Here is a 23,894-nt window from a genome sequence, read left to right as displayed (position 1 = left end):
AGGAACTCTAGCAGGGTAGGATTCTAGAGTCAATGGTTAATGTAGAGACGTGGAAGGGAGCTGCTTACAGGCTTGCTCCTTTTTGTTTTAGATCTGCATGAGGGTGAACACTAGTAACTACACAACAGAATCAATACCAGGCTGATTTAAGATTTTCTCTGCCAACACAATTAATCCAAAGTTCTTTACTGAAGCCTCAGGCAGATTTTTTTTTTTTTTTTTTTTGAATAAGACCAAACAGCAGCCACATTCTTCACCAAAACATCACAAGAACAGTCTCTAGGCCACAAACAAACATTCTTTTCCTCTGAAACCTCTCGGGCCAGATCCCTACAGTTCAAATCACAGTCAGCACCACTGGCTTCCACACTCCTATAAGGATGGCTCATCAATCCCAACTTCAAACATTCAAATGCTTTTCTAATCCACAATCTCAAAGTTTACATTCCTCCAAACAAAAGCACGGTCAGGTCTACCACAGCAATATCCCACTCCTGAAATCAATTTTTTCTTAGGGTTTTTATTGCGGTGAAGAGACACCGTGGCCAAGGCAGCTCTTACAAGGGGAAACATCTAATTGGGGCTGGCTTACAGTTTTAGAGGTTCAGTCCATTATCCTCATGGTGAAAAACAGGGAGATGTGCAGACAGACATGGTGCTAGAAAAGTTGCTGAGAGTTCTACACAGTGATTTGCAGGCAGCAAAAGTAGACTATGTATCACACTGGAGATAGATTGAATATATGAGACCTCAAAGCTCATCCCCACTGTGACGCACTTCCTCCAACAAGGCCACACCTCCTAATAGTGCTACTATCTATGGGCCACACGTTCAAACACATGAGTCTGTGGTGTCCATACCTATTCAAACCACCATATTTCACTCCCTGGCCACCATAAATGTATAGCCCTAACATAATGCAAAATGCATTTACTCCAACTTCAAAAGTTCCCATACTCTGTGACAGTCTCAATATTTAAAAGTCCAAAGTCTTTACTGAAATTCATTCACTCTCTTAACTGTAATTCCCTGTAAAATAAAATAAAATAAAAAAAAAAAAAAACAAAAAAAACAGATCACATACTTGTGACATACGTCACAGGATATACATTACCATTTCAATATACAGTGAAGGGATCATAGTGAGGAAATACTGGACCAATGCAAGACAGAAAAACAGCTGGGGAAACTCTAAACTCTGCATCTCTATGTCTGACATCAAAGCACTCTTCAGATTTCCACTTCCTTTCAGCTTTATTGATAGCAACACCTCTCTCTCTCTCTCTCTCTCTCTCTCTCTCTCTCTCTCTCTCTCTCTCTCTCTTGGGCTAGCTCACCTTCCTGTTAACAGTTCACCATAGCAAGTATCCCAGAGCTCTGTCATCTCTAACATCTTGGGATGTCCAAGGCAATCAAGGTCTTACCCTCATAGCTTCATGAAATGGCCTCTTTGGGCTTCCATTCAGGGTGTACCTGACCTCAGCAGCTTTCCTTACTTATGGAGGGAGATTCCATAAAGCCTTTATTCCATCCTTGACCCCAAAGCCAGAACCATGTGGCCAAAGATGCCAAGTTCTTCTGCTGGCTGCTGGAATATGGCCCCTTTGTTCAACTATGTCTGCCAGCTTTATGTTTTCAATGGTTTCCTTCACTGCCTAAGCTTGTCTGTCCCGAAACTTGTTCTGTAGACCAGGCTGACCTTGAATTCAGAGATCTGCTTGACTCTGTCTCCTGAATTAAAAGCATATACCACCATGTCTGGGCCTAAACTGTTCTTAAATTCCTTCTCACTAGTCCCTTTATTCCACTTAATATCAGACTTGTTTTTAATCTGTTTATCTCCTTAAACAAGAGTACTCAGCTCCATCACACTTCCTGGTGCCCCTTTTCTCCTCAAATTGCACATTTTGTATTTTTCCTTGCTAAGACCCTACCTCTCTTTGAGTATAACATTATGTTAATAGCAAGTGGTCTAATGTACCCAGAAATGTTACATGAATGGGTAATTAACATTACCCAGAAATGTTAAATGTGGTTTTGAATATATGGGTGGAGACTTTCCAAGCTTTTTTACCACCATGAACGTATCAGACCTCTGCCTGCAAAAATGCACATGAAAGCCAGGCTGCCTCATACATAGCATTTCTGCTGTCAACAACTACAGCCACTACAACTAGACGGCTGCTCCTAATTTTAGTAGCTGTGATTTCTCCATCAGGACCACTGACCACTGACCAGTTTATTCATTACTTTAGGAAGATATTGAAGAGCCCTAATCATACCTCCAAGGGGAAAAATTCAGTTGGGTTTCAGAAGAGAGTATAAGGTAAGATTTCAAAGTCTGAACTTCAGGTCGGTGAGAAACCCTCCTAACAGCAGGTACTGAAAACACATGAGGGCCCTGCTCTAAATCACAGTAGGTGTCTAAGGGCCCAACCAGGGAGAATAGTAAGAAGAGAAAACTTCAGTCTCTAACTGGCTGCTCTGTTCTATACTAGTATTGCATAGAATTCCCTGGTTCCTGAGAATTTCTTCATAGCAATTTAAGGCCACTGTAGAAAACCAAAATTTAACCATGGCTGAATTCTCAATAAGTGCCCAGTATCTGATATCATGATATCAGTATCTGATATCATGTGCTTAATTTCAGTAGCCACATGGACACTTTGAGCTGGAGCCTTGGGTTTCATACGACCATGAGTGTGACTAGTGCTACAATAAGCATGTGTATGCAAGGATCTATGTGCTATGTTGCCTTAGAAATTTTGGGGAAATACTCAGGGATGCTATCTCTGGGTTTGGTCTATATTTAGTTACTTGTGAGCCCTCAATTTTACATAGCTGTCTAAAATCATATATGCATGATAACAAGAAAGTAGAAAGGAACTAATGAGAGGAAGGTTGAGAAAGGAGCAGATAGTAGGGTATGGTGGGGAATATGCTCAAAGAATTGTCAGTGTGTGTGCGCGCGTGCATGCTTGCATGCACACAAGCCTGTGGAGAACAAAGTACAAATTGGGTTGGGTTATCTTCCTTTATAACTCTTTACCTGAATTTATGAGACAGGATTTCTCACTGAACTTGGAGCGCACAGACATAGCGACACTAGCTGTTCATGAAGTACCAGGGGTCCTGCTGTAGTGCAAAGATTACAGGCACATGCTACCATGCAGCTTTTACATAGATGCTGGGGCTCTCAGTGTGAGTCCTCCAGCTCTCTTCCCTGTCCCACAAAATATGAGAATAAACTTATGTCACCCAGTATTATCCATACTTACATATGTATATGTATATGTATGCATATATATGACCAGGTGTTTATAAGGGAACTTAGCAGAGGAGGAAAAGGAAGTTTACAATGGACCATTATCCATCACCTATAAGAGTCTGAGGAAGGTTCTGTTGCAAAAGATTCTCACAATCTCACTAGGTGTAAGAGTAAAACGTTCTTCAATTAGAAATGTAATGGTTGGGAAGAGATTACTCAGTTGCCAAAGTGCTTGACATGCAAGCATGAAGACCAGAGTTTATATCCCCAGAACCTACATAAACAAATAAAGCATAGTGGTACATGCCTTGTAATCCCAGTGCTGGGGAGGCAGAAACAGGTGTATTCCCAGGGCTCACTAGCCACCCAGCCACGCCAAATTTGTGAGTTCCAATAAAAGACCCTATCTCAAAAATTGTGAAAGAGAGTGGAAGGGGAAGAGTTGTCTTCACAGACATATACTCATACATAGACACAAACAAGTTTACATGAACACACAAAGACATACACACACACACACACACACACACACACACACACACACTCACAAGAAATATATAAATTGAATCTAGACACAGAGCTGGATGCCTGAATGACAGTCTGTGCTTACCTTTTAGTTAAAGGATTAGAGTGGTTGGCTTGGGTGATCGGCTCATCTCAGGGCTCTGCAATGTGACTCATGGGTCCTTTCTGACATCCGGATGAAGGTTATGGCTACAAGGACAGACTATAAAGAAATGATTCTCCTACATTTAGCTTGTGAACCAATGAGTTTAATCGGGGTTATTTAGAAGACCATGAGCAACTTATGAATGGCTACACCTCTGAAGAAACTGTCTCTACCAGCCATCATTCACTGTTTAGATCCCTCAGGGATGGGTGGGGCCTCATGGGCCTCTCTATTAGCAACTGTTAACAGCCTATAAATATGCAGGAAGGACAGGACCTTGGGAGTCCCTGTCCTTCTCAATGGTGGAACATTAATGGGGCCAAATTTGTACAGGGTCTCCTGGGTATCAAAAGCAGCTCCACTCAGCATCTCTGCAAAGTCAAATGAGAGAAACCATGGTGGGTGGTTCCGATACACATCCCACTCATCCAGCTGCTCCTGGAACTGTAAAGTAGCACAGAGCCATAGAGTCATAACGCAACAGCACTTCAGAACTACGCATCTGCTAGGTCTTACCATGGGCACTGGAAGGCTTTGGTGAATTTGCCAAGGTACATTCTCCTAACTCTTACAGTCTCACAGCACTTAGGTGTGCACTATAACTTGGGCCCAGGCTTTGGGGAAAGGCTGTTGACAAGAGGGTAGCCAGTGAAAGGATGCAGTTTTTGGAGGCTCAATCAGAGCCCTAACCATTGCTCCCGAATCAACACTACCAAGAGGCTAGGAATAGGTGTATTATAATGAGAAACTAAATTTTGTTAAATCCATCTATTTTTAAGTCATTTTGATAATTTTGATTCCAAAGATTTGAGCATTTTACTAAGCTTGAAGGTAAGGTTAAAAAAAAAAGGCTATCTGACCCATAGAGCAAAACCCTTGGAGGCCAGTCACCATTGTATCCCCCAGGATTCTCAACTGGTATTTTCCCTGAGAAAGGGTCTTGAAGGTACATTATGATCTTGATGATTTTCTCAGTTGATTGGTAAGGCAGAGGGCTGTAATGGAACACTTTCCTTGGCATGACATGGCTACTCTCTTGGACTCTCAGGACTTGGAATGACGCCAAGAGACCCACACAAGATTGGTCCCATTAAGTTTCCATCATTGAGAAGGGGAGGAGCTTGCAATGTCCTGTCCCTCCATGAATATTTCTAAGCACCTATTGGTTGCTGATAGAGTCACTTTCTTCAGTAGTGTGGCCACTCACATATTGCTCACAGTCTTACAGGTAATCCCTTGCCCATGCTCATGTGAATAACACCAATTAACTCATTGATTCATAAGCTAGACTCCAGTGGAATTTTTCCTTTGGTCTGTACTTGGTACAGCATCTGGAGTAAATAGCCATTTGTTCATCTCCCTGAGAAAGGTAACACAATAGCCCGGACTATGAATAGTCCAACTTAAACGCTTTTGCTTTCCTACGGTGTGAAAGTGATAGGTACTTAGTAAACCTGGTTGTCTCAGAGTGGATATCTTCCTGCGCCATCAGCAGGCAGTGTGATGCTTTCAGGGAGGCCAGCTTGCCAGCAGCCCCGACCCCAGCTCAGCCACATAGTCACAGAGAACAAAGCTTACCTGTGCTATGTGAGAGGAAACCACTGTAAATAGCTTATTGGGATACTGCTCCATCAAAGTTGAGAAGTATTTTGTTTTCCTCCGGGGTGCATAGCTGTGCTACCTAATCTTTGGAAGTCTCTATCAGCTGTCAACTCTATGCCTTATGGTTTCTGGTTTTCTCTGTAGCTAAAGGCAATACAAGGACCAATTTCTGCAGAGGTGTTTACACAGCCACACCGTCCCTGGGAATCTGGGCAGCTGCTAACTGATTTATGTAACCTGGCCCTAGACATTGCTGAGTTTTCGAGAATCAGGTCTTTGTAGAATATTGTGCAGCTTTGCAATAGAGATTATTTTCAAACATTTCTGTCTCCTGCTTAACAATAAAGTGTCTTTGACAACATAAAGGCCACTTTTAATAGAGTTATTTACTTACTGTGTGTGTGTCCGTGTGTGTCTCTATTACGGGGTGTGCATAAATATGTATGTGTATATATTCACAGGTCATAGGACAGTGCTATTCCTTGGGGTCTCTCATGGACTGGAACTTCTTAACAAGCTGACTAGATTGATTGGCTGTCTGGAGAGTGAGCTTCTAGTGATTGCCTATCTGCCCCTTCCCATCTTGCTATCACTGGGATTACAGGAGCCTGCCTTTACACCCAAATTTTAACCTGAATCTTGAGGGTCCAGACTCGGGTCTCCGGGCTTGCATGTGTTAGACATCTCCCTTAAATCTCCGAGAAGGAACTGTGGGCGAGGCTGGTCTTGATTGAACTCACGGCAGCCCTCTTGCTTTAAGCCTCCTAAGTGCGGGGATTACAGGTGTGAGCCATCATACTTGACCAATATGGGGTTGGTAAAATGAGATAGATTCAGGTTAAGCTTTTAAAAAGCCTCTGGTCTGGGTTATAAGTACAATGCTGGATTAACAAGTGTCTAGTGGGTGTTTAGAGAAGGAAGCTGCGCTTTATTGACTGGGTGGAAAAGGAGTAGAAACATTCCTCTTCGAATATAACCGTTTATTTGAAATGAGGCATGTGTCTGAGAACAATTATAGAACTACTTGGCAACATGTGCTTTAATAAGCATTGAATTGAAGGCACACGTTCAGTTGCTGGCTCGGTGAGGAGTATAGCAAAGGGATGATTAAGTGGCATATTCAGTGTGGGGGAAATGAAGAACATGCTTTCCCAAGGCAGTCTCTAATATTCAGACCCATCCAAAAGCCTTGTAGCCAGGGCTGGATACACAAGTAGAGCCAGATCTGAGAGGAAGGTCAGAGACTAATCTGCAAGGTGAGGACAGGGTGCAGGCGAGTGCAGCAAAAGGATGGAGAATATGGATCCTGGTGAGGAAAACTTCCAGTTAGATCCTGCAAGCTCCTCCCTGCTTCTGTTCATCCAGATTGCTGCCTGCTACTACTTATGATACTCACATTCATGTAGGCAGGGATTGGACTTGTTTCTAGGTCTATTTGGATAAAAAGTCCTTGTGTGATTTCATTGTGGTGTGTGTGTGTGTGTTTGTGTATGTTTATGTATGTGAGTATGTGTGTATGGATGTGTGTGCATGTATATGTGTGTATATGTGTGTACATGTGTGTGCATGTGTGCATGTTTGTCTACGTGAGTATGTGTGTGTATGAATGTGTGCATTCATGCATGTATGTGCACATATATGTTTATGTTAAGGCCAGAGATCAGCTTTTACTTCCATCCTTCAGGATACTACTATCAGCTTTGTTTCTTTAGGCTGCTGACCTGCCCCAGGGATCTTGAGGGTCCAGACTTGGGTCTACGGGCTTGCATGTGTTAGACATCTCCCTTAAATCTCCGAGAAGGAACTGTGGGCGAGGCTGGTCTTGATTGAACTCACGGCAGCCCTCTTGCTTTAAGCCTCCCCTCCCTAGTGCTCCCTAAGCACACACCACCACACTCGGCTTTTAATTTTTTTCCATTAATTTATTTGTTTATTCACTTTACATCCTGATCACCGCCTTCACCCTTCTCCTCTCGGCCTTGAAATTTTTTTTACATGGATTCTGGAAACCAAATGTGGGTCCTCCTGCTTGCTAGGTGATCACTTCACTGACTGAGCCATCTCTGCAGTCTTTAGTGTGTTCTCACAAACCACCCAAGAGAACTGCATGTAATTATTTCATCTTTGCAAAGTCACCTAAACTCAAACCTATGGCAACTGGCTGAGGTTCTTGCCCCCACCCCAAACCCCTCTGGAAGCTCAGAGCTGAGCCAGGCATGGCTTCTAAGCCTGGGAGACAACCTGTCTGAGCTTCTTATTCCCCTAGTAGTTTTTATAGACTTCTTTGGCTAGAGGGAAACTGCAGACCCACTTGAAAACCGTATAAAACAAATGTGTAATGGGATTGGCAGTGTTCTGAACAGAGCTACCAAGAATGCATACTACAGGGAGGATGGAGAGCCCAGTTCTGACTGAAACCTATTTTGAATGGAAAAGTTTTTGTTAGAATTCTCTCCATCAGTGAGTGAGTTGTGTTTTCTATTCAATTGCTTCTGTCTCGTGTTCCGTTTGTCAACCTTCCAGCAGTGTATGCAAGTGGTGACTACTTGGGGAACACACTAGGGATTTCTGTCTGTGAGAGCAGCGTGTTCTTTTCCTAAAGAGGGGACAAAAATCTGACCGAAGACTACACACTGCTCTGTTATCACAACCCATCGCTTGTTACATTTAATGTGATAACTATCTGTCTCTATTCAATTTTAAGGGCCTCATTGCCCCAGTTCTGTCATTCTTAATTAGGAATTATGTGGATAAATTATAGTTCTCCTATTTTAGGTTATGGTGTGGAGAAACAAAGTATGTGCTTATTGGGGCATTGCCCAATCTTTATAAAACAGTGAGTCACTACCCATTCCTGGACTGGCTTCCAGATCCATCTGATGAGTGAAGCTTCTCCTCCAGGCCGGGTGCTCCTCCTCGTGTTTGTTCTCCTGAATTCTGAGGACATTTCTAGCAGTTGTTCCTGCCTCTGGGCCATGAACTCCTCCATGTGGGAGGGAGATGCTAAGTGATCTGAAAGGGTGTGGACTTCACAGAAAAATGTGTCACCTTCAGTGTCTGCAATTTTCTAAAAGTATGGAGATATATGTTTGTGTGTTTATATATATATATATTATATGTATATATGTGTGTATATATACATGTATATATATATATATTGTATTTTTGTATATGTTTTCTTTTAAATTCTATGTAAATGTGTATGTCTCTGTGTGGGAATGAGTGTGTTTGAGTGCAGGCTTCTTCAGAGGCCAGAAGAGGATGATAATTCCTCAGGAACTAGAGTTAAATGTGACTGAGAATTACCCAACATGGGTACTAGAAACCAAAGCCATTTCTTCAACAAGGGCAATACATGTCCTTAACCTGCTGAGCAATTCCTCTAGCCCCTTACTTATGTTTTTAAAATTTAAAAAGTAACAGGTTTCATTCTGGAATTTCCATGTGTACATAAGATGTACTTTTGTGTTTACCCACCAACTAAGGTTCTCTCAGCCTCTCTTCCCTTTCCCCTTAATCATCTCTCAGAGACCCCTTCTAGCTTCATGTCCTTTGGCTGCAGGAAATACAGGAGTACTAATATCTGTGATGCTACAAATTCAGTTAATGGAGTACCATTCCAAAGTGGCATTTCCAGATCATATATTACAATGCTAATTTTGTTTTTATTATGTCATCTATTTACCATGTATCTATCATCTAGCAATCAACTATATTTAATCTATCCATCTATTCATCTATCTATCATCTATATATCTATCACTATGTGTGTGCACATGTGCACAGGCATGCCCCAGCAGAGTGTGGAAGCTCAAGGACAACTTGCAGGAGTCAGTTCTCTCTTTCTATTATATTGGTTTCAGAGAATAAGTCAGGACATGTGGCTTGCTAGCAAGCACCTTCACCCGAATCGTCTCTCTAGCCTTCAGTATTTTATTTCTTTGCTTCTATTATAAATGAGATGGATTTTCCTAATTCCATTTGGTGTTCTGCTGTAGATATTCACCTGATATTTGCATCATTTTTTTGTTTTAATTTTTGTTTTATTTGGTTTTTTTGCATCTTGAAAGTTGCTTAATTACATGGGCATATATATATCTACACTGCTTCCACATGCGCATATACACCCACACACTTCTTAAGTTATACCCACTATCATAGGAACATACACACCATATTCATTGTCCTCTTAACTATAGCTCTCTAAATTTTAAATATTTTTATTATATACATGGCACCCTGCAGCACTAATATAATGATTAATATGTTGTCAATCTTGCTAGTAATACAAATACCAAAATCAATCAGTAATTTTTGAGCAAGACTGAGTTGTCAGATCCTGTTTTATTTTGCATAAATTTTTACAAACTTAATACTTATAAAAGTCCTGTAAGATAAATAAGCATATCATTAATTTTAATGAGTATCCCAGTCAAAACTACTCAAGAAAAATGCAAAATTATATTCTTCATAAAAACTATAAAAATAATTTCTTCTTCTTTATGTTGTTTTTTGTATTTATATTGCTTCTTTACATTTTACTTTGAGACCGCCATCATTTATATTTGTATTTGCTTTGCATATCTGTGTACTTTTCAATACTTAATCTCTGTATTACATAGCATGGGTTTGGCCTATGATACTGAACAGAACTTTTATAATCATTTTTTGAAACACAGGTCTCTTTATGATTCAGTGTGAAGTAGTTTTCCTTATGAATTTAACCCATTTATACTTATTGTGGTAATGGTTTCTTTTGACATTTCTAATATTTAATGATTTATATTTTTAATTTTTATTTTAATTTTAACTTTATTTTCAGGCATGAAAAATGATATCTTTAACTATTTACATATACAAATTGTTTTGAAGTATATGCAACTTCCTAGGATTTTACATTCATGCAGCAGCTGAGAGTAAATTCTGTTCATGATTATGGATTTTTCATTTGGTTTATGACCTCATTTGACACAATTTATTCTCTTAAACACAAATTATATTTGTTATACTGTTTAGTTTCCTTCAGGTTTTAGTCTTGTTCTGATCATAACTTATAAGAAGTGATATAACATGAATTAAGTGTTCTGTACACTAATGAATTGCAAAAGTTTGGAAGAGAACAAGATGAAATTTCTTGTTCTACTATTAAGTAGTTTAAAGTGCAATTGTCAGTGGAATTACATCTATACCCACAAAAGTGAGATAACCCAAGAATATGGCACCCAGGATGGAACAAAATAAATGTCATATGCAAATGTGCCTTGAGTTCAGAGATCATTGTCTGGAGTTGGATTGTTGAGATTGAAGTTTTCTGAGAAAGAATCTTCTTCCCAGGGATCAACATAAAGACCAAGGAATAGAGGTGGGTGGTAGAAAAATTAGCCCAGTTATACCAGAGGTGCATAGACTTGGAAATGTTTATTAGGATGCAGCCTTCCAGTATGTGTTAAGCATATAATACTCACATTGGTCTGGGTTCTTCAGAGAGCTGAATCAAGACTTTATATATAAAGAGGAAGAGATTATAAGTAACTAGTGCATTTCACTATGGAGTTTGGGAAGTCTAGCGATCTTCAGTCAGCAAGCTTGGAATCTTAAAGAGTGATCTAAGTCCAGTCTGAATCTGAAGGCTAAGACAGTCACCATCAAGAGAAAATCCTCTCTCTAATTCTCTATTGTTGCTCTAATCAGACATTCAATACATGAGGTAAGGCCCACACATAGGGTAGGACAATTGCACTTACTTTACATGTTAGTTTTAAATGTTTCTAGGAAAATTCCCACAGTTACACCTAGAGTAATGTGTAACCAAGTATCTGGGTACCTCAGAGCCTAGTCAAGGTGAGGCATAAAATCAACCATAATTATACCCAGCAAACATACAAAAGACAAGAATGTAACAGGGAAAGCTCCTGTGTAGAACCAAGGCCTGGATGGGGTCCCTAGAGACAAGTAGCAGTACAGGAGTCAATGTCATAAGTTGGGATAGGAAAGTAAAAAGAAATGTTTGGGGGGCAAAGAAGACCCAAAGCATAATGATAATTCAGTATCATGTTAAACAACTTTACCAGTTTCACTGTGGCTGGTGCATGGAACATGGAAAGGACATTGGATACGAGGATGGAGGGAGGAATGATGCTGCAAACCAACAGTGCTTTGAGTACCACATGAATGCTCTACATCTTGTCTATAGGAGTAGGTTCATGAGTACTCTGGGATGCTCTGAATGTTATCTGAAACTAGAGACAGAAATGCTTTAGGTACCACATCAAGGCTTTGCATCTCATCTGAAACCCTATGGGTGTCCCCCCTTCTCTGAGGAGCAGGAGAAGGGGGAATGTGCGGGAGGAGCTATAAGGTAGCTGGGGGAGAGACTGGGAGGACTGGGGGCTGATATTGGAGAAGTAAAGTGAATAAGCAGATTAATTTAAAGAATTTAGAATAATGGAGCCTTATATCCTGGCATTTTTTAAGATTAGAACTGTAGAAAACTTAAGTCACCTAAGCATGTGGCTTGCTGTCAAAACAAATGTATTCAGTCCATAAATTGTGAGACAATTAAAAGTAATAGAGTTTATTTCAATAGTAAGGCCTTCCAGAGGAAAGTTCTAGTGCCTTTCACCAAAGCAAATCCCTTTCCTCTCAATGGCATGGGGACCAATGTCATTTCCCCCCTTCCATCAAGCAGGAAAAACAAAGACGAAACTTGCTCTGGTTTGCAATATCCCAGTGATGACATTGTTTTTCAAAGTCATCTAAAAAAAGATGCTGTGAGCAGACATGTAGTCGCACTGCCAGAAATGCATGCCTGGCCTAACACAAGCCTGTCATACTTAGGCATTTAGATAATGGCTTCCCTGTGAGCTCTCCTAACATTTATTTACTGCTATAAATGATTGCACTGAATGCTGTTGGAAGCCAGTAATCCGGTTCCTCAGCATTCAGCGTTCTTATTACAGTACCTCAGCATGATAAAGGGTGCTCTGGCAGTCAGGAGATTCCTGTCACTGCTTAGGACACTGTAATGCCTGAGAGGGTGGGTCTTGACTGTTTACAGGCCTGGCTGCTTATGAAACCCACTGGCCCAGCTCCACAGAGACCTAACCCTAGATAAAAGTATTTCATCTCTCCATCCCCAATATGTTTTCTGGGTGGATCAATCCCTGTTTTCCTTCCCCTCCCATCTGGCTGCCTGATTCATGCTCTCCGGTGATTTGTTATAGCCAAAAACCATGCAGAGACTGCCAAGCACTGTAGGCAAGGCTTTTTTATATTCATCTTGGTAAAGGAGCCAGACATGATTGGGATGGATGGGTGGGCTAATGCATGTTGCACACAGATGGATGTCTGAGCATCTTTAGGAGATATCTTTCTATGGTACTCTCCATTGAGACAAGTGATACTGGCACTTGATGGTGAGTTTATCTCTGAACTCAAGGTGGCTCTGCTCAACAAAGCTCTGCCTTCTCTGGTCCTCACTACTGAGGTGTGTGTTGAGGGTTGGGGGGGGAGGGGATCCTTCAAGTGGAGCTGGTTAAACTGGCTGAACCACAGCCTTCCAGAGTGATCTTTCCTAGCAGCGGCTAGAGGGTAGCTCTGCCCTGGCAGGAAGCTGAGCCTAAGTGTTTGCTTACCTTCCTGGGTTCATGGTTAGTGCCAGACATTAGCCACAGCAGAGCAGGACTTGGTCACGGATAGGGCAGTCACTTCCTGATTCTGTCTTGCCTCCGAAATCCTTCTTGCAGAGCCCTCCTAGCTCCCTGACTGGCCTCTCATGGATGGCTAGGATTACACAGGAACATTCAAGAGCCTTACCCAGACAACAGAAGCAGGTAAAGCCAGAGAGAAAACAGGCAGAGAAGATGATGGAGAAAGGTAAAATCATGGTTATTTTTCTGTCTTTTATTTTAAGCTTTTACATGCAAATCATTCTCCTCTTTTTGCCTTATTTCAGAGCTTAGTGTGAATGTTTGATAGCCTTCAACAAATCTACAGGTAGCAGCATATAGTTCAGAGGATAAATGTGGTTGCCACCAAGCCTGACAACCAGAGTTTGATCCCTGGGACCCAAAGGGTAGAAGGAGAAAACTGATTCCCTCAATTGTCTTCTGACCCCGACACACTCACTCTGGGCTTGTGCACATGCACATATACAACCAATAAATGAAGGCGAATATAATAAAACTGCTTGCCTTTGGATTTAAGACTATATGAAATCAAACAAGATTGGATTTTTTTATAAATAAGATCAGAATGGGAGAATAGCTACAATTGCATAAATGGCATGAGTCTTCCTTGCTAGATTCGGAGAATAATTCCTTTAGTTTCCACTATTCCCAGGGGAGTTCTATTTCTATATTGAATATTCTGGCAGGCTAATGGTCATACAACTGGATTCTCGAATCTCATGGTGAGTTCACTCTCCCATAAAAACCCATGAACCCCCCCCCAGCTTTTGCAGCATGTTCAAGTTCCCTCAACCCCTATTTTCCTTTCAACAAAGTTATCACATAGCATAAAATAGATATAGGTAGTTTATCCATTCTAACAGATTTTTTTTATGTCAGTTTGCAGGTATTTATGTTATTGAGAATATTATATGAGTGTGTGTTTGCATATATGTGCACATATGCATGCATGCACATATAATCATGGCATGGCATGCATATAGAGTTCAAGGTGTAATGTATGGGAGTTGGGTCTCTTTATCCACCATGTGGAATCCAGTGATCAAACTCAAATTATCATGCTTGGCGACAAGTAACTTTACCTACTGAGCCATCTCGGCATTCATCTTTGCAGGTGCTTGACCTGACTTCTCACATTTTGTCTTTTTCTCTATCTGTGTATGGCTGCCCATTAAATCCAAATTTCAGGTTTACAAAAGAACAAGTAGAGGTGTTAATCTATACCACTCTCCTTCTTTATCAGCACAACCATCTATGGAGTTCACAGAGGGTTTCCACACTCAGCAACAAGGATTCCCTAAAAGCAACTTTCCTTGGAAAATCATCCAAGAAAGATTCACTAGCTTGTGACATTAAATGTCGCAATGGACGCTATGTGCAGACAGAACGATTAATTCTAATTCGGCTGATGAAAAAGCAGGGCTGTGGTGAACAACTGCTCTCTGCCACAGAAGTTTACTAGCACAGAAGATATTTCTGGTAATTCTTTCAGTACAATGAACACATTGTGGCAGACACATCTGGGTGACACACGTCCTAGAACTCAGTAATAATGTCTGGGAGAGAACCTGTGTGTGTGTGTGTGTGTGTGTGTGTGTGTGTGTGTGTGTGTGTGTGTGTGTGTTGAGTTAAACAGCTCTCTGTTATGAGGGAGTAGAAAGGGGCCCCAAATATTGTGCTGAAATGCAAGCTAATTGATGGACAGCATAATCACCACCTTAGTCAGAGCCCGGGGACTCTTCAAGCAGCGAGCTGTAAATTTAAATGGGAACCTGAACGCTAGCACACCGCCCCCAGCTCTGTGTTCCATTACTTCATGTGTGAAGTATTCAATGTGTATGAGGGAGGCTGCAGAGACACTGGGCTGTGATGGAGTGAGACCAAGGTGGCTGGTAAGACTCTCGATCTAACGTGTTCAGTCAGATGAGAACTCTTGTTCCAAGGATTAAGCTTCCTTCTTTGCTGGGGATGAGGTAGCTCACAACAGGCTCTTACCTTAGACCCAGCCCTGGACAGGGTAGCCTTTTAGTGATTATGTGATTTGGGGGAATGATGGATGTAGTCAAGGGCCTGATTCATCGAGATGTGTTTCTTTAGATGCGTGTTCTTTGGCATCTGCCAAAGCACATGAGTTTTCTAATCCGGCTGGTTTGGGTTCTGGTCCCACCCACTTCTGCCTCTTACTGGTGCTCTCATCTCTTAGGGCTGGGGAGTAGAGTAACTGGGTTTATGAAAGGCAGACTACTTGGGAGCTATTAGCTGCTTCGTGGGATCTAGCTTTATCCTTTCTTATCTGTTGTGATTTCTCAGGCTTCAGTTTGCCTGAGCCTGGATCCTGGGCAGCTTTCCCAAAAGCAAACATTTCCTGATGTCATTTCTGACTCATTTCAATCATTTAACCTTTGGGTTCTGCTATAGATGAGGGGACATCTTTGTCCCAGGCAGAAAATAAGAGAGGCCTAGAACCTCCTATATAGCCAAAGCTGGCTTCAAGTGCATGGGGGATTGTCCAGCTCTGCCTCCTACATGCTGGAATCACAGACTCATACTACTAAACCCAGTTCAAAATCCTGGGTGTTAATAGTTTTATCAGACTGGTTAGAAGGCTCAGTAGGTAAAGGTGGTTGCCACTAAGCTTGGTGACCTGAGTTTAGATCACAAGGTCCAAGTAGTAGATGCAAAAATAGACTCCTCCGAGTTGTCTTGTGACCTCCAAATGTACGTCATGGGATGTCTATACATGCACTCATATGTGCACATACACATGTGCACACACACACCACTAAATAAGTAAATAAACAAATATAATAAAATTAGTTTAAATATAAAATAAAAATAATTTTGTAACCTTCAAGTCTAAAGTTAACATAATTAAGTACCCTTTCTTATAGGTCATTTAGTTGGTTCAAACTTTATTAATATAAATGATTTAAAAATGAACACCTTTGTAAAAAAAATTGGTTGTCTATGTTTCTGATTATTTTCAATAATTCAGCTTTTATTATTCAAAATTTGCAGAATGTAACACATAAGGCATCAGGCACATAGCTTTTTGTGGCTCTATAGGTTAACAGAGAACCAGCTATTCCCAGGTTTGTGCTGGTCCTACAAGGCTGGGCCACTTGGGATGATAGTGGTCTATTTTCAGGCCTTTGTAAAAACATCAGATGCCAGTATTATATATTATGAGTTTTAAAACATGGTAATTACATGTTCTATTTTCACTTACCCATCTTTAATAGTTCATGGTGGTTAAATATTTTTATGCTGCTTAGCTCTTCTGTTCTCTGCTTTGTGAATACTCTTTTTATATCCATTTTCTTGAGCTCCTTTTGATTTTTTCCTGTAATACAGAAATAACAGAAACCATTAATCTGTCACAATTTGTACAAATATTTTTATCTTTTGTTTTTAAAGATATATGAATTTCAACATTTTTAATGTCAACATATCTTCCTTTGTGGTTGATTTCATGATGGAATTTATTATTACCAAGAGAAAAATATTATTTATTTATTTATGGAGTTCTCATTTTTCATATGAAATCCTTTTTTAAAAGTTAACTATTAAATGTATTTCTAGCTTATTCTGACCTGTGATATAAGTAGATATTTTCCCCCCAATAACTCCATTTCTTTGAAGTCATATAAAATACATGTCCTCCTTAAAAATTTACTCTGAAAAAATTTTTAAAAATTGGAAAAAACATATTGAATCAATGTATAACTTTTACCCACATTAAAATGCATCTAATCTCAAATCTTTCAAAAATAGTTTTTAATCTATTCTTTGAAAAATTTCATACACATAGCTATTATATCCTGGTTATTATGTCATCCTCCCATCTCAGTCTTACTTTTAATAACCCACTGTATACCATTAGTACTGCTTGCATGTGCTTGGCTGTGGAGGCATCTCTGGGACATGAGCAACCTACCAGTGGCTACACTCCAAAGGAAAATGTCTCTTTTCCCCATACCCTATCATCCCTCAACCAGTAACTGCTAAAAGCACCTCAGTTAGGGGTGGGGACCTGTGAGTCCCTTCCTCTAATCATGCTAGAATGTTGAATGGCTTGATTTAGGTCTTGTGCAGGCACTGTGAGGTAGAGTGCAATAGCCATGCCATGTCCAGAACACAGCACTTCATGGCTCTCCTTCCCATTGTCCATCTCTTACATTCTTTTGGCTCAGTCTTGGAAGAGTTGCTATGGATGCCCCACTTAGGGCTGAGCATTCAACTTCTGCTTTTATTCTCTGTACTTTGACCAGTTACATGTTTCTGGATCAACCACTGACTGACACAAAAAGAAGCTTCTATGACCAGGGTTGAGAGTTGTATTAATCTATTCCTAATCTTATTCTATTTATTATGACCAGGGATGAGGACTACATTAATCTATGGGTCTGATTCTCAGTCATGTTCTATTCCTATTCACAGCATGCATAGAGAACCTTTTTTATTGTCCCATTATATGATGGAAGGAATCCAGAATGTGATTGAATCCCCCTGTATAGTGGCATTAATCCCATCCCTGCAGTATCACCTCATGGTCTAAGCACCCCTAGGACATTCATCTTTTACAAAGCAATTTGGAAAGATCAGGAGGCCTCAAACCCAGACAAAGGATGAGAGAAAACCAAGGAATGCTAAGAGCTGGAGAAACAGTCTTCCCAGGGAAGGGCACAGCAATTGGCTATTCAATGCCAAATGGTCAGCCCTGAAAACATACATACAGATAACATAATATGGACTGAAAGATTGTATTTATATATTTAGAAATATATATTTATATATTTATTCATATATATTCACACACACAGAGAGAGAGAGAGAGAGAGAGAGAGAGAGAGAGAGAGAGAGAGAGAGAAGCCATGAATTTGAAAGAGCAGAGGGGAAAGGTGTGTGCATGGAAGGGTTTGGAGGGAGAAAAGGGAAGAAGCTGGAGGTGACAATGACCTTTAACAAGAAATTACAGCTATAATGAATGTTGTTGTGCAAATTTATTAATAAGCTGCAAAACTTGGGAAATTATTCTAATTTATTCTTTTAGCCTTACTTAATTAGAGGAATAGCTCCATAAAAAGCTCTGTGACTCACCGGCTACCTGTGAAATAAGCTATAAATGCTCCTTTGTTGCTATTAATTGTTTTCAATACAATGTTAGTAGTTTTACCATTCTCCAGTGGTGACCACAGATTTCATTTTTACAATCATGAAATTATATATTGAAAATTTTATGCATTTCAATTTTAGCAGTTGTTATTAATTGCTGCTCAGATTTTTTTTTTAATCTCTGGTCAGTAGGACATTCTTCTAGTTGGTCCAGAGTCCTTTTGGCATAACCTTTGAATTCCTTTTTTTGTTAAAGACATATTTTATTTTTAAATTATGAATGTGCCCTGTAGATGTGATTGTGAGTGCAGGGACTGTTAGAGGCCAGAAGGGGGCTCCAGATCCCCTGCAGCTAGACTCAAGGGTAGTTGTACAATACCTGATATGGGTGCTGGGTACCAGCCTCAGAAGTACACATTCTTAAGCACTGAGCCATCTCTTCAGCTCCAACTATGAATTCTTTGATATCTTCCTTAGCTTTGGGTGTAACAAACTGTTTTGGGGTGGGTAGAGCAGGCTTCACACTGTGATTATTGATTTCCGCAAAAAATCCTGGTTCATTTTTTTTTATACAAGCCAATGTGCAAGAAACCCAGTTGCAGTTCTTGAAGGCTGATTGCTAGACGCTTGGTCACTGTTTCTTACTCTTATTCAGATTCTTTATAGTTGATGTCATTTCACCTTTAAGATGTGTATGTAATGTGAAAGATATGTGCATCGATGTGATGCATATGTATGGAATATACATCTTATCTCAAAGATAAAGTGTGCCTTGTTCATTTTTGGGACTACAAATGTACTGTTTAATTTTTAACATTTGCTTTGAATGTGCATTCGTGTGTGTGTGTGTGCGTGTGCGTGTGCGTGTGTGTGTGTGTGTGTGTGTGTGTGTGTGTGTTGTGCTCACAGAGGTCAGAGAACTACTTGCAGGAGTCATTGCATTCTCTTCTTGTTCTTTGTGGGTCCCAAGGATTTTGTTCCTATTCTCAGGCTTGGTGTCCAGTGTCTTCGCCTATTTAGCCATCTCAGTAGCTCCCAGGACTACAGAATTTTAACAGGTATTTTGGTTTTTCCAACTGACTTTCTGTTTTCAATGCTAAAATAAATTCAGCCTGCAATAATAACAAATTAATTTCTTTTCTTTCACAAAAGTTCTTTCAGAACAATCTCCAAGCCTCTCCCAGTGATCAGTGAAATGACTTTTTTTGAGGGTTGCTTAAGTGTGTACATGTGTGCTCCTTTGGAGAACATCCCACCAGCACTTGGTAAATGCTGTTGAGTGCTCTGTACATTGTGCCACCAACACAGACATGGGCTGATTTGTTTCAGTTGCTTTTGGTAGTTTGGGGATGGCTGAGCTTCCATCATTATGCAAAGGTTTTTTTTTTTTCTTCCTAATCTGAAACTCCCCTCTTTTCAGCTGTATTTCACAGTTGGAACATTAAATCCAAATAATATGACATATGGAAAATGGAATTCAAATGCATTGCATATGTGGGAATGTGCCAGAGTCTAGGAAAGGGCTGCGAGTGCAGGAAGTGGTTCTAGCCAAGTAGTACTGAAAAGATACCAAATGAAGGGTGCACTAAACTGAACACTTACACACTGTGGGACATCCTGTAGCAACTGTGTTACCGTTATTGCCAACCTGTTTACTGTTGTTCTGAGCATTCTAATCCCTCCAATCCTGCTGCCAAAATTCTAGTGTTTGAGAATGTCTCTGAACAAAAATACACCCAGAGAAGGGCCAAGAGGAAGCCTGGAGCTCTGCGGTGTTCCAACGTGTAGGAGCTTGGAGATCTGTGGTACAGCCCCAGTGTTGTGTGTGTTTGTAGGAGGGACCCAGAGGCTCATGGGTGGAAACTCCTGAAATGTGAAATCTTGGAACTAAACTTGGGCTCTGAAGCAATGGATCTTGAGAGAGCCCACCCCAGAAGAAGATCCTGTGGCTTCTCTCTTTCTAAGCATTCCCTCAGGAGCTAAGAGTGACAGGGGGCGGGGGAAGAAAAGAGCACTTTCTTTCCACTTCTACTAGCAGCCCCTGGATGCAGCCCACTCTTGACTTTAGCTCAAGTATAAACACATGCTGCCCAAGACTGCATGAGGACCTCATTCCCACTTTTGGACGGGATTGCTGGACCACCCTAAAACAAGGAAGAAAGCACATAAAGAGGCTTCACATAGAATCAGTGCCTATGTGGGCTTGAGGGAACAGTAGAAGGTAATTCTCACAGATTCCTGTAGATCAGATCAAAGAGCCATGGCTCAGGTCATACCCAGCCAAAGGATTGTGGTGAACTGCACTAGAACAGAACAGAACAGAACAGAACAGAACAGAACAGAACAGAACAGAACAGAACATATAGGGTAGGGCAGGATAAACCAAACATAAGAGACAAAACAGGACTGCATAGACCAAGTAGAGTAAGCAGACTAGAAGGATAGAATAAAATATTATAGATAGGAAAGAACAGGATAGAACAAATAGAATAGAAAGATAGAACAAATGTATTATAAAAATAGAGTAGTGTGGTATATAATGGGATATGGTAGAATGGAGTAGACAGAATAGAAGTAAATAATGTAATAGAATATACATACAGAATATAATATATGGTTAGAATAGTATACAATAGAATATGATAGAACAGAATAAATAAATCAGAATAGGAGGCTAGGACAGGTAGGTAAGTTTCCATCTTGAAAACCGTTCTCCATCATTGATTTCGAGAAATTTCTTCTCCCTAAGTGATACACTGTGATGCTGGGTGGCAGGTGGGTTCTCCTACAGCAATTGCTACAGCAAACTGGCTTACAGACAGTGTTACGACAACTGTGCTTCCAGTGGGTATTTCTGAAGGTAGGTAAACCAAGCAGAAGTAGTTCCCCACGTTCATTTATCCCCTTCCTCTTCCTGCGCACACTGCTGTATTGTGGTAAGTACCTGAATAAAAAACTTACCTATTACCTGTTGAAGTGTTGTTTCCAAAACCAATATATCAACAAAGAGGCAATAAGGAAAAATGGATACCCTCAAACAATGGCTAATTTGATTTAAAAAAAAAAAAAAAAAAAAAAAAAAAAAAAAAGAGCTTAAGGACCAGCAAGATGGCACAACAGCTGAAAGTGTTTGTCCTCAAACCTGACACTTGAATCCAAACCCCAAGACTCACATGGTGGAAGGAGGGAAGCAACTTCTGCAGGCTTCCTCTGATGTCTACATGTACGCCATGTCATGTATGCATTCCCCCAACACAGAGAATAAAAACAGGAAGTGAGAGAAAAATAAGAACTTAAGGCTAGAAAACCTAAACAGTTGCTCACAATCATGGAGTCTCACACTGCTCGTCATCATTCAGTTCAGAACGATTTGTGTCTATGTGTGTCATTTGAAGGACCAAAAGACCACTGGGATGAGTCACCAGCCTATAACGTGTTATAGTCAGACAGTGCTTTCAATATTTGAAGCTGTGGTTCAAATGTGCCTGCTGTGTGTGTGTATGTTTGTGTGTTCATGTATATGTCAGGGTACACATGCATGTGTGTGCATGCATGTGGAGGCTATAGAACAACCTTCTGTGTCATCCTTAGGAAATTGCCTTTGAGACAGAGTCCTCAGCCCAAAGTTCTGCACGTAGTGTAGGTTGGCTGGCTAGAACATGCAACAAAGCCTGGCATTTTAAAATAGGTTCTAGAGGTCGGACTAAAGTCCTCAGGCTCCCATGATATGTAGTTTACTGACTGGGCTGTTTCCAGTCCTGCCCCCCACCACATCTCCCCCAATTTAAATTTAACCTGGATGCTGTAAGCAACTGTTTCTCTTTCTCCGTTGGAAATTAATGAGTTGTGTTCTGTGATCTGAAAATAAACACATATACTGTACCCTCCTTCCTTTGTCGCTTACACAATAAGATCTTATTTCCCTCCTAGGCTGAGATGTTTCCTAAAGGCCTTTTGCCATTTTCAATGGTTTCAGTTTTCCATCCTATCTTCCCTGTGAATGTCAAGGTTAACACTGAGCCGTGGAAAGTCTGTCATAACAGGAAGATGATTGTATCCTAGGCACGACAGAGGACTAAGTTGTACACTATCCCCAGAAAGAAATCTGTTTCATCTCTCACCAAATTAACAGCAGAGGAACTAAAATACTTCTTATATTTGAGCTTTTAGGAAAAATTCTGCAGAGTTTGGCTAAATACTTCCACAAAATATATTAAAATTTTAAACAAATAAGCCGCAATCTCGTTGCTTAATCTGTAAAAGAAAAGATTAGTAAATTGTAAACAAGGATTATTTGGTGGCGGTCTAATGGGGGAGGGAACCTGATTTCTTGTTTGGAAAGAAAAGGGTTCACTGATAGCAAGCAGGTCCTGCAGGAAGAGGCTTTATTTGCCACACCTCCGTCCTCCATATTTTCATGTTTGGTAAAATAACTTTTAAAACATTTTAAAGGTAGTGTTCTATCTTATATGTATGGGTATTTTGCCTGCATGTGTGTCTGTGTACCACATGCATGCTTTGTATTCAAGAAGTCCAGAAGGTGTCATCTAATGCCCTGAAACTGGAGTTACAGACGGTAGTGAGCAACCATGTACTTGGTAGAAGTTGAACCTTCCAGGTCTTCTGGAAGAGCAGCTAGTGCTCTTAACCACCAAGCCTTTTCTTTAGTTCCATATTTGGCAGGATATCGTAGAGTAAGTCTCAGATTCGGTGGGATTTTGTGGGTGTAGGGGTAAGGAATCTTGCTGTTTTGTTAAGGACTAAACAGTAAATCCGGGAGCTGGAGGAAGAGCTCAGAACGTAAAAGTGCTCACTGGTGTTTACACCGGGCCCAGGTTCAAGTCCCAGCTCCCGTGTCAGCTCTCAATGACCTGCAATTACAGCTCTAGAGGATCCAACGCCCTCTACTGGCCTCTGTAGATACCAGTATACATACATATAAACAAAAGCACATCTTTTTTTTTTTTTTTTTTTAGAAAGTAGCAAGCCAGCACACACTCAAACACAAGCCATATTATCATAAACCAGCATGTACCCCCACCCCCTACACATAAATACAGACTAACGCAAGCATAAGTGTTAGGGTTTACACTGGGGGAGGACCTTGGTGGATTGGTTGGGGCCAAGGAATGCTGCAAAAGTCACACCACAAGACAGATTTATTTGCATGGGGTTGGGGGAGGTTGGGGAAGATGGGGGAGGCCACCTCATAGCTGGAACAAGAGAGAGAAACAGAGACAGGGAAACAGGGAAACAGAGACGGATAGAGAGATCAGGAGACAGAACGAGAGAACAGGCTAAGATGGCGGGATAAGTGTTGAATTCAGTGACTAGTGATGGTGTAGCCGCTGTGCTGAGGTGGGCTGGAAAAACATCTGGTTTCTAACAACAGGTAAATACAAACCCAAACAAATACACACAAACACAAATATACACCATTTATATACATATAAACATATATCCAAACACACAAAGCAAATACAACCCCATATACACATAAACAGACGCATAAGGACACAATTACACAAATACAGGCACACATAGAGTATAG

The 23,894-nt window shown here is 40.7% G+C and overlaps 1 protein-coding gene across 3 annotated transcripts in view; it reads left to right on the top strand.

Moving 5' to 3' along the window:
* The window catches only part of Nckap5 (NCK associated protein 5), an 887,342-nt gene that overhangs the window by 17,132 nt on the left and 846,316 nt on the right, over positions 1-23,894 (top strand). The window contains exon 1 of one of the 3 annotated variants that reach the window (XM_076941058.1): positions 13,256-13,415. The exons of the other annotated variants lie outside the window; for them this stretch is intronic. The gene's annotated coding sequence lies outside the window, so the exon portion shown is untranslated. Of the gene's footprint in view, positions 1-13,255; positions 13,416-23,894 lie in introns of those variants that run through there. 3 annotated transcript variants of the gene reach the window in all.

The sequence above is a fragment of the Arvicanthis niloticus genome, chromosome 10 (genome assembly GCF_011762505.2).
Source record: "Arvicanthis niloticus isolate mArvNil1 chromosome 10, mArvNil1.pat.X, whole genome shotgun sequence".
Classification (NCBI taxonomy): domain Eukaryota; kingdom Metazoa; phylum Chordata; class Mammalia; order Rodentia; family Muridae; genus Arvicanthis; species Arvicanthis niloticus.
Note: the sequence above shows the minus strand (reverse complement) of the source record. Positions and strands in the feature narration are given on the sequence as shown.